This window comes from Castanea sativa, chromosome 10, assembly GCF_040712315.1.
Source record: "Castanea sativa cultivar Marrone di Chiusa Pesio chromosome 10, ASM4071231v1".
NCBI classification, from domain to species: Eukaryota; Viridiplantae; Streptophyta; class Magnoliopsida; order Fagales; family Fagaceae; genus Castanea; species Castanea sativa.
Window position 1 is genome coordinate 36,681,704 of NC_134022.1, and position 11,745 is coordinate 36,693,448.

The following is an 11,745-nucleotide window of genomic DNA, read 5'->3' on the forward strand; positions in this document are numbered from 1 at the left end:
CTTCCTCTGGTATCTTCCTTCCTTTTCCCAGGTGATGATTCTTTAGCTCTACCACTTCTCCCCCCAGAATTGCCAACCTCCACACCTAAATTTCCTTCGCCTATTTATAGAACGAGGTAGTGGGATCGGCATGATCGCTCTCCTGGTTAGTGGAGGAAGCGGTCCAATGTTGTTACTCCGGAGTAGGTGCTTTAAATGCGAATGGGATAAAATGAAAATGGCATTAGAACTAGTTCCATCGTTGGTTTTGTTGCTCGACCGAGATATTACCTAGGTAGTGGGAGGGAGGTCCAATACCGTTGCTCCTGAGTGGATATTTGGTGGTGGGCAGAGGGTGATAGTGGCATTGGAACCAGCTCCACCGTTGGGTCTGTTGCTCGGCCGAGATATTACCTAGGTAGTGGAAGGGAGGTCCAATACCGTTGCTCCTGAGTGTGTGTTTGGTGGTGGGCAGAGGGTGATAGTGGCATTGGAACCAGCTTCACCGTTGGGTCTGTTGCTTGGCTGAGATATTACTTAAGTGAAAACGTGCTTTCTAAGTTATGGTTGTTCGAGGAGCCTATTCGTCGGGGATGATGAGATTTCCCATTGCTGACCATGTCATAAACGTTCTCATCCCTAGATTTCGGGGTTTCAAGGAGCACCTAAGTTTGTCCAAAATGAGTTCGTGCATTTGGCTGGCACTAGGTTCCACATTGTGGCGTTAGCATAAAAGGGCCTTCATGACCATTTGGGCTTTGGAGAGGGGGGCGCCCGCACAATAGCCCCCTTTGATTCATACTCGGCACTTAGAGTTTGAATCAAGGACCCGGGTTGGATCACAACAGCGGCCTCCTGAGCATGCCGAGCGTTGTCGTCGAGCGGCCAGGGTGATTAATGTGGACCTCTTAAAAGTAGCGCCGTGTCAGATCATCACATCAATAACTGCGACCCGTTGGATGGTGAATCGTTTGACGGTTCGAGAACTGTTTGACAGTTCACGAACCGTCTGATGGTTCGTAAATCGCGCTACACGTGTGGGGAGGTTGTTCAGAGAAGTTATGAGGGGTCTTTTCTCGCTCTTCGCTCCATTAAATGCCTCAGTCTCTATATATAGTCATCCTTTGGTCTTCATTTCACTTTCTGCGTCTTTTCACTCTTAATATTTTCTCTGTTGAGCCTCCCACTTCTGCGTTTAAACACTCCTCCAGCTTCTCACTCCTTAGAGCCCAAAGTAAGTTTTCTTTGTCTCTCTCTTTTTTCAATTCTTCTTCGTTTCGTACCCTAAGAATGGGTTATTCTTATCTTCTCACCCCTGGGGCTGCCTTGGCTAGTTTTAGAGAGACCCTTGGTGTCCCAGAGGACGTCGACATTGCGTATTGCAATATGGGCGATATCGAACTTGAGAGGGACGCCAATTCAAGCACAACGTTCTTTCCTCTGATGTCCATACTTGAGGGTGGGGTTAGATTTCTTGTAGACCCTTTCATAATAGGCACCCTAGGATTCTACGGTCTGTGCCCCAACCAATTTCCCCCGAAATTTTATAGAGTAGTCAGTTGTGTCAGCTGGTTGAATAAGATGTTCGGGTTGCAATTAAATCACCATGACATCAATTTCATGTATAAACTGTGCGGCAATTTTTCGAGTGGCTATTACTTGAAAACTAGAGATATACGAGTCCAGCTTATCTCTTGCTTGCCTGACTCCAACAAAAACTCAGCTAACGAGTTTGTTCGGGTACGGGGCAATTGGCTAGCTGGTGAGCTACCCTGCCCGCTTTCGTCGTGCAACGTTGGTCGGTACCGAGAACCTTTGACTAACATGACCACGCATCTTTTCATTATTTGAGCACTTAATTGATCTGTCTATTTTCGAATTTGTTGCAGAGTCAAAAAGATTTCTGCCAGACTCCCGAGTCACACACACGTGGGATCTTAACTTTGTTTTGAGGTCAGAGATTTTTGTGCACAACGATGGGCAACTTCGGGCGTCTCATCTGATCCTCAGCGTTAACTCGGTATACAACACTTGGCAAAACTTCAGCCAGGCGCTCTTGGTAGACAGTCCGCTCCTGTCGTACATAAACGTCCAGTACAAAAAGTTTCTTCCTCCCGCGCTAACCATCGGCGAAGCTCAAGAACTCGGTCCCCGTTATACAACCGTCGATGACATTGCTCCGTTAAGGACGAGTCTGCCGAGCGAGTGTCCCAAAATCAAAGAAGACAGGAAGTAATCGTGCAGCTGGAGAACACTGCCCCAATAGCCGAGGAAAGAGCGGTCGAACTAGCAGGTACTTCGGGCAATAAATCCGACTTAAGGGGAGAAATGGTGAAGCGTAGGGAGATGACCCTCGATCGGTTCATACTCGGTGCCAGACCTGTGGCCCCACCTCAGCCTCCTCAAGGAATTGTATAAGCTCCTCCCGTGGGTGAAAATAGGAAGAGGAAAAGAATAGCCGAGAAGACCGCCCTGGCCCCAGTCGGCGCCCTACCGAAGACCCTACCCCATGCACGGGGTGGGTCAAGGATCCAAGAGGCGCCGGTCGTCACTCCACCCGTGGCTCAGGTTGGCATGAACGTGGCGTCTTCCTCTCAGGCCGAGGTTGGTTGGCAGCCCACTTTTTTGTTGGGAGATTAGCCTTTACCGGCGACCGCCAGTGTTCGGTTGTGGGATAAGGGTGAAGGTGGAAGGGTGGCTCAAAGTCTGGTGAAAAGGCTCCTGCTACCTAAGGATGTCCATTATTTTTTGGATGGGGATAACGAGACGCTCGTTAGGCAGCTACAATGGCATACTATTGTGGTAATTCCTTATTCCCTTCACTACGTCTGTTTGAGTGGATAGCTTTCTTCCCAGTCTCACTTTTTGTTACTGTTCCATTTTTAGGCCGCGCAGTTAATTGGCGTTATGGACGGGAGGGTGAAAGACGCAACTGAGGCCGTTGAGCGGGAGAAGGCGCTGAAAGCCGTGGCTGAGGTTACTGCCAGAGAGAAAGTGGAGGCTGCCGCAACGTCAGAGAGGAAAGTTATGGATGCCGAGAATGCTTGGCGAACTGCCGAGAACAAGTTGACCGTCCTGGAGATGAAGCTAGGTGAGATAAAGCTTAAGTTAGCGACGGCGGATAGCTTGAATCTAGCCCAAGCCGATCAAATTGCCGATTTGAAAGAATCCCTCGAAGCCTGTAAGGAGAAGTGGTACAACGTGGGCTTCTCGGAGGCTGAAAACTCTGCGGAACCGATTATTCACCAAGCTCGGCGCCATGGATTTGGGGATGGGTGGTTAGCTGCTTTCCAGGTGATGGGCCTAGCAGAGGACTCTCCGCTGTGGAATCCCGAGCACATTCCTTACTCGGCGCCCCCTCCTCCGCCCGTTCAGAGCCTAGCCGACGCTATAGATGAGGAAGAGACCCCGAGCATGAGGAATCTCGTGCGGGATATTGATGCTCATATGGAGACAGCTGACTCGGAGGTTACGAGCAATATCCGTACTGGAGCCGAAGTTGTTCAAGGCCAGACCCCACCTCCCCACCCCGCTGGAAGCGGAAACGAGCAACCCGCTATACTCCCTGCACCAACCGATCCTGCCGTCTGAAAGTTTAGCACTCTTTTTTATTATCATTATTATTATTATATATATATATATTTATTTATTGGTTTGTGTTTGGTGAGTTTAAGTCGCCGCGCTGTGGCGACGAAACAGTTTCTCGATCTTTGGAGAGTTTTAATTAATATCGTTCAAATACCGTGTGTTTCCCTGTTGTTTGTTTAATAGATGTCGATCAAACATGATTAAGGTTATGCTACTCATCATACCTTACTTTCTCATTGTTGGGGGCCGGGTGTAGCCCCTTTGCCCTTAGGGCTCAAAGGTTTAGGTTTTTGGTAGCTCGCGGTCACGGACCGCATCGAGGATGAGCCTCCGTCTCAACGAAGATGTAGTTTGAGATTTCCATCTGCTCGGTTATAAAGATCGAACCAAGGGTAGGATCCTGTCCTTAGATAATAAAAAGAAGTAAAAATGGAAGGTTTCCACTCGCTTGGTGATAAAGATCGATCCGAGGACAGGTTTCTGTCCTTAGATAATAAAAAGAAATAAAATGGAAGGTTTCCACTTGCTCGGTGATAAAGATCGAACCAAGGATAGGTTTCTGCCCTTAGATAATAAAAAGAAATAAGATGGAAGGTTTCCCCCTGCTCGGTGATAAAGATTGAACCAAGGACAGGTTTCCATCCTTTGATAATAAAAAGAAGTAAAAATGGAAGGTTTCCCTCTGCTCGGTGATAAAGATCAAACCGAGGACAGGTTTCTATCCTTTGATAATAAAAAGAAATAAAATGGACGGTTTCCACCTGCTCGGTGATAAAGATCAAACCGAGGACAGGTTTCTGTCCTTAGATAATAAAAAGAAGTAAAAATGGAAGGTTTCCACCCGCTCGGTGATAAAGATCGAACCGAGGACAGGTTTCTGTCCTTAGATAATAAAAAGAAATAAAATAGAAGGTTTCCACATGCTCGATTGTAAAGATTGAACCGAGGACAGGTTTCTGTCCTTAGATAATAAAAAGAAATAAAATGGAAGGTTTCCCCCTGCTCAATGATAAAGATCAAACCGAGGACAGGTTTCTATCTTTAGATAATAAAAAGAAATAAGATTGAAGGTTTCCCCCTGCTCGGTGATAAAGATTGAATTGAGGACAGGTTTCTATCCTTTGATAATAAAAAGAAGTAAAAATAAGAGGTTTCCACCCGTTCAGTGATAAAGATCGAACCGAGGACAGGTTTCTGTCCTTACGGTGAAAATAGTTTAAGGTTTCCACCTGCTTGGTGATAAAGATCGAACTGAGGACATGTTTCTATCCTCAGAGTGCATGAATCGTCTTTACCCTCGCGACTCTCTTCGTGTTTCTTGAACGACGATAGTAACATAAATGTATGTCTCTCGCTCGGCAATAATAACATAAACAATAATGGGGTAAAATGCATCTGCATGAATAAACGCCGTCTCAATGAATACATAATAAGGCGGAAAAACATTAAGTTTACATTTTGGGAGGGTATCCGGTCAATGATAAAAATTTTTTAAGTTGTAAACATTCCATGGCCGGCGAAGTGGTTTCTCCTCCAAATCCTCTAAGTAATACGCCCTTCCTTACGCAGCACCAGATCTCTTGTAGCAAATTCTCTCTTCCTTACAGCTCTGTTGTACCTCTGAGCGAGCTGTTGTTGATACTCGGCCAGCCGAATGGTGGCCGCCTCTTAGTTTTCTTCTAGCAAGTTCAGCTGCTTCGCCATTAGCTTCTCGTTCCCGTCCGAAGAGAAATCGGTGACTCGGCCGCTGCAAAGGTCCACCTCAGCGGGAATGACAGCCTCCGCCCTGTTAGTCAGAGAGAATGGTGTTTCTCCCGTGGATCTCCTCGGAGTTGTTCGGTATGCCCATAGGACGCTTGGCAACTCTTCGGCTCACCTTCCTTTGGCGGCTTCTAACCTCTTTTTTAATCCACTTACGATGGCTTTGTTAGTTGCTTTCGCTTGGTCGTTACACTGTGGATATGCCGGTGTGGAATATTGGTTCCAGATGCCAAGGTTGTTGCAGAATTCTCAGAAAGCCTTGCTATCGAACTATAAACCATTGTCCGACACAAGGGACTCTGGCACTCCAAATCTCGTTATTATGCACCTCCATACGAATTTCTTGACATCGATGTCTCGGATGTTTGCTAGTGCCTCCGCTTCTGCCCACTTTGTGAAGTAGTCTACGGCCACCAGCACAAACCTTTTATTGCCTGATGCTCGGGGAAACGGCCCGATTATGTCTAGCCCCAACGGGCGAATGGCCACGGGCTGCTCACAGGGTTCAAGTTCCCGGCAGGCTGGTAGATCATCGGTGTCTGCCTCTAACACTGCTCACATTTTTGAGCATGCTCGGTTGCATCTTCCCTCATCCGCGGCCACCAAAACCCTTGAGCCATCGCTCGATGAGCCAACGAGCGCCCTCCCACGTGGCTACTGCACACGCCCTCGTGCAGCTCAGCCAGTAGTTCTTTCGCTTGATCAGGACGAAGACATTGCAGATACGGTCCTTCGAATGATCTTCGATATAACTTCCTGTCAGTAGACAACCAGTACCGAGCGGCGGTCCGCCACACCTTGGCTGCCTCTTTTTCATCTTCTAGGGCTCAGTCTTCTGCGAGGAAATCAATGATAGGGTCCATCCAGTTGCTCTTGGCTGTGGTGATATGTGCAACCGGTATCCTGGCGGTAATACTCGGTTCTGGCACCGACTCCACCCTCATCAACCGAGGTACCTCGTCGGCTAGTGATGATGCTAGCGTCGCTAGGGAATCGGCGTGCCGGTTTTGTCCTCGAGCTACCCGTTCAATCCTGAAATTTGAGAAATTATACATGGTTTGCTTCACCAATCATAAATATTCAATCATCCAGGGGTCTTTAGCCTCGAAGTTCCCCTGCACCTGCTAACCACCAGTAGAGAATCCGAGTAGACTTCCATCTCTTTGGCTCCCAAGTCCATGACGACCCTTAGTCCGGCAAGCAGAGCCTCATATTCGGACTCATTATTGGAAGCCTTGAAACCCAACTTGAACGAGTGCTCTAGCTTTAGTCCTTCCAGGGTGATGACCACGATTCCAGCCCCCACTCCCGCCGTGTTAGATGCACCATCCACGAACACCTTCTAAGGCCGAACCTTGGCGAGGCAAACTACGTCCGCACCTTTTGGCGAGAACTCGGCAATAAAGTCTGCAAACACCTGTCCTTTCATTGAGTTCCTCAGCTTGTATCTGATGTCGAATTAGCCTAACTGAGTTCCCCACTTAGCTATCCTCCCCGTGAAGTAAGATCTTCTTAATAGCGACTGGAGAGGGTACTCGGTCAGAACATGGACGGTGTGAGCTTAAAAATAATGAGGCAGTTTTCTGGTAGAATGTACGAGTGCTAGCACCAATTTCTCCAGTGGTAGATACCTGGTCTCGGCATCGACTAATGTCTTGCTAATGTAATAAACCAGTAGCTGCACACCACCATCCCTCAATAGCATAGCGCTGGCTGCATGTTCGGATACCGAGAGGTACATATACAGATCCTCTCCCGGTTCCGAGGCTGCTAATGTCTGTGCCCGCCCAAGGTAGTCCTTAAGGTCTTGGAAAGCTCTACCACAACCCTCGTCCCATTGAAACCCCTTCCACTTCTTCAAAAGCTGATAAAATGGTCGGCACTGATCAGCGAATTTGGAAATAAATCGGTTGAGAGCAGCCAGTATACCGGTCAGCTTCTAAACTTCTTTCAGATTGCTCGGTGGTTTGAGTCGCATCACGGCCTCAATTTGATCGGGGTTAACTTCGATCCCATTTTTGGTAATCAAGTAACCTAAGAACTTGCCAAACCCTACGCCAAAAGCGCATTTATCGGCGTTGAGGCGCAACTGGTGTCGTCGGAGTATTTCGACACCTCCTTGAGGTTGTCGATGTGTTGCCCTTCTTGCTTGCTTTTTACTACCATGTCATCAATATATACCTCGACCATCTAACTAATCTTATCCCTGAACATCCTCGTCATCATTCTTTGATACGTGGCTCCCGCGTTCTTCAATTCGAACGGCATCACGGTATAGTGATAGTTAGCATCGGGAGTTATGAATGCTGTTTTCTCTTGATCCTCGATGGCCAAGGCAATCTGGTGATAAGCCTGGAAAGCGTCAAGGAAGCTCATTCTCGGGTGCCCGCAGGTAGCGTCTACCAATTGGTCGATTTTCGGCATTGGGAAAGGATCCTTTGGACATGCTCGGTTCAGGTTGGTGAAATCAACACAAACCCTCCACTTACCGTTCTTCTTCTTCACGACCACCGTGTTTGCGAGCCACTGTGGAAAGTATGTTTCCTTTATGGCCCCCACCTCTTTTAGCTTCCTGACCTCCTGTCTGACTGCATCTACATGCTCCTTAGCAGACCTTCTCGGCTTTTGCTTTTTAGGAGGGCATAGAGGGTTCACATTCAGTTTGTGGACTATAAATTCGGGGTCCACCCCGGGCACTTCATATGGACTCCAAGCGAATACATCCACGTTCTGTATAAGCAACAGTAGCAACTCTGCCATTTCCCTATCATCCAAGCTAGCCCCTATCAGGAAACTCCTTTCTTCTCCCGGCAGGATTCTCACTCTTATGAAATTCTCAGCAACGTTGGTCCCCTCTACTTGGGGCTGCTGTAATTGCTATAGGGGACTTTTCTCGGCTGACTCCTCTAGCTCGGTTTGTTTGTTTGTCGCGGCTACCAAGCATTGCCTGGCCACTCGCTGATCTCCTCTTATCACTGTAATCCCTTCTTCAGTTCGGAACTTAACTTTTATGTGCAAGGTGGATGGTACAGCCTCTATGTCGTGGATCCACGGCCTTCCGAGTATCGCGGTGTATGGCAAGAATGAGGCGACCACAATGAACGTCACCACCACCTCCTTACCCCCATATTGACTGGGAGAGAAATCTGCCATTCCGAAGTCACCATATGCCCATCGAATCGCATCAATGGTGTATCATACTTGGCCAAATCCTCTTTTTTCAGGCCAAGCCCCCTGTACAGATCCGGGTACATCACGTCTGCATCGCTTCCTAATCCACCATTATTCTCTTGACTATGAAACCCCTTATGCGAGCTATGACTATTAGAGCATCGTGGTGCGGTTGAGTGGTGCCTTCTAGGTCATCGTCGTCGAACGCTATGGGTTCCCTAGCGTACCTCCGCCTCTTCCCCGGGGATTGTTCGCTCGTGCTGTCTTCTGCTGATATCACGACCAACACCCCTCTCGTTACGAACGCTCTAATGCCCCTCAGCACTGCGTGGATGACCTCTATTACTCCCAAAGGGGGTGGGAGAGGGTTGCGATGTAGTCAATCTTCTTGCCCTACTTCCCGATTACCTATTTTCACCATAAATTCTTTCAAATGCCCAGCCTTCACCAATTGTTCCAAGTGATCTTTCAATACCCTGCACTGCTTGGTGGTGTGCCCTTTGTCTCTGTGGTAGGTGCAATACAAATTCTGGTTTCTTCTTGATGGGTTGCCAGCCATCCTGTTCGGCTGCTTGAAATACGGCTCATTTTTTTTATCCTGTCAATGATTCTGTGCACGGGCTCCTTGAACGCCGCATTGACTCCCTCAATTGCCGGGTCGGGTTCTTGAATTCTCAAATCCTTCCTATGTTTGGGGTTGAAGCCAGTATTCTGAGGATGAATGGTGATAGGGGCTTTCCCCTTAGTCTGCAGCCGATCGTCTTGTAAGCGCTTATACTCCTCGATATGCTTCATCAACTACCTCATATCTTCGAGAGGCCTCAGGGTCAATGATTCTCTCAACCCGAACTCTTCGGGTAACCCATCCGAAAGGTGCTTGTTGTGATCTTTTCGTTGCCCTTGCTGATCTCGTTGTACAACTCCCAGTATCGATTGGCATAGTTGCGAAGGGTTTCTCCAGCCCCAATTTTCATTGATAGTAACACATCTACGGGATGCGGGACCCAGCTGCAAGTCATGAACCGCACCCCGAACTCTTGAATCAGTTCCGAGAAACTATGGACCGAACCTTTCTTCAATTCGTTGAACCACCTTAAAGTAGTGGGGCCGAGGCTCGAGGGGAAAACTTTACACATCAAAGCATCGTTGTGGGCGTGTAAAGACATCATTTGAATATAGTGACTTACATGTTCCACCGGGTCTGTCTTTTCCGTGTAGGAGTTGAACAGAGGCCTTGTGAACTTACTCGGCATAGGCGGGCCCTCGATGTCTCTTGAGAATGGGGACTGAGCGGCTTGGTGTAACACTCAACTCATAGCATCTATGGCGACATTTCATGGCCGCCCCATATCTAGGGAAGTTGACTCACGGTCCGCATACTCCTGTAAACGTTCGCGGCATCGACGAGACCCGGATTGATGGGATCCTGCCGCATGGTGATTCCCCACGCTGGCCGATCTTTCCCTCTGTCCCTCATGGTCCCTTCTCCTGCGTCTACCCCGTACTTGCAATTCTTCCCTCACCGCCCTACATAGGCATTTGAGTTCTTGGTCCCTCTGTTCAAGCTCCCTGTCTCTTCTGCCGAGGCGACTGCGGCCCGAGACGTCAGACATTGTCCGAAGGGTTTGGTATGATTCTTTTCTGGGCCCAGATTCCTCTGCTCCTTCATGTCTTCTTTCTTCCTGCCCCTTTTGCCTCCTCTCTTGCCACGTAGATCCTCGTGACGACTCTCTAGACCCGTTCTCTGCGTGACTTCCATGCCTACTTCCAGACATTCTCCCGCGCGCACATAGACAATACCACAGCTACGTAGGATTTCCCACAAATGGCGCCAATTGTGCGCACCCAGATACGACTAGTGGGCCTAAGAGGTATTTGGGCTCACAATCTATTTGTATGGTGGGCTTTTAGATTTCCTACTATGGGTGATGCTGTGCTCTGCTAGCCCAACTCTATAGCTTACTCTTCCTATGGTACCTTCCTTCCTTTTCCTAGGTGATGATTCTTTAGCTCTACCACTTCTCCCCCTAGAATTGCCAACCCCCACACCTAAATTTCCTTCGCCTATTTATAGAACGAGGTAGTGGGATCGGCACAATCCCTTTCTTGGTCAGTGGAGGAAGCGGTCCAATGTTGTTACTCCGGAGTGGGTGCTTTAAATGTGAATGGGATAAAATGAAAATGGCATTGGAACTAGTTCCGCCGTTGGGTCTGTTGCTCGGCCGAGATATTACATAGGTAGTGGAAGGGAGGTCCAATACCGTTGCTCTCGAGTGGGTGTTTGGTGGTGGGCAGAGGGTGATAGTGGAATTGGAACCAGCTCCACCGTTGGGTCTGTTGCTCGGCCGAGATATTACCTAGGTAGTGGAAGGGAGGTCCAATACCGTTGCTCCTAAATGGGTGTTTGGTGGTGGGTAGAGGGTGATAGTGGCATTGGAACCAGCTTCACCATTGGGTTTGTTGCTCGGCCGAGATATTGCTTAGGTGAAAACGTGCTTTCTAAGTTATGGCTGTTCGAGGAGCCTATTCATCGGGGATGATGAGATTTCCCAATTCGGGGTTTCAAGGAGCACCTAAGTTTGTCCAAAATGAGTTCGTGCATTTGGCCAGCACTAGGTTCCACATTGTGGCGTTAGCATAAAAGGGCCTTCATGACCATCTGGGCTTTGGAGAGGGGAGCGCCCCGCACATATGGCTAAGAGCATTTTGTTAGTAAAACCCTTAACTTAAGGTAATGTTAATGGGTGTTCTTAGAAGTTAGGACAAATATTAACAAATATTAAGTTTCGGTGTCTTTTGGTTTGAGCTTGAGTAATTGTTCAGCAGCATAAAAACCCAATTCTAAATTCCCATGACTTCTAGATTCAGCCATCAAGAGTGACCATATAAACTCATTGGGCTCAAAATCATTTTTCTTGATAAAATCAAAAGATTCATTTAACCGACCCAACCTCACAAACATATCAATCAGGCATACGAACTAGCTAGTTTTTATTGTTGCAGAAGCAAAATCAGAAATTATGCAATTTTCGTTCTACAAATCAAAAATGCATTAAAGCAAAATATATACCATGCAGAAGTATAGTTTTTTAGAGACCAGCCTGCAAGTGCAATTCATGGATCAATAATTTACAATAAGAGAGGACCTTCCATTTCTTACAGCCTTCCTACATAAATTCTGTTCGGTAATCAAATCTTTCAAATCTCACTTAAGCAAAGTAGGACTAGGAAACATTAATATTGGAC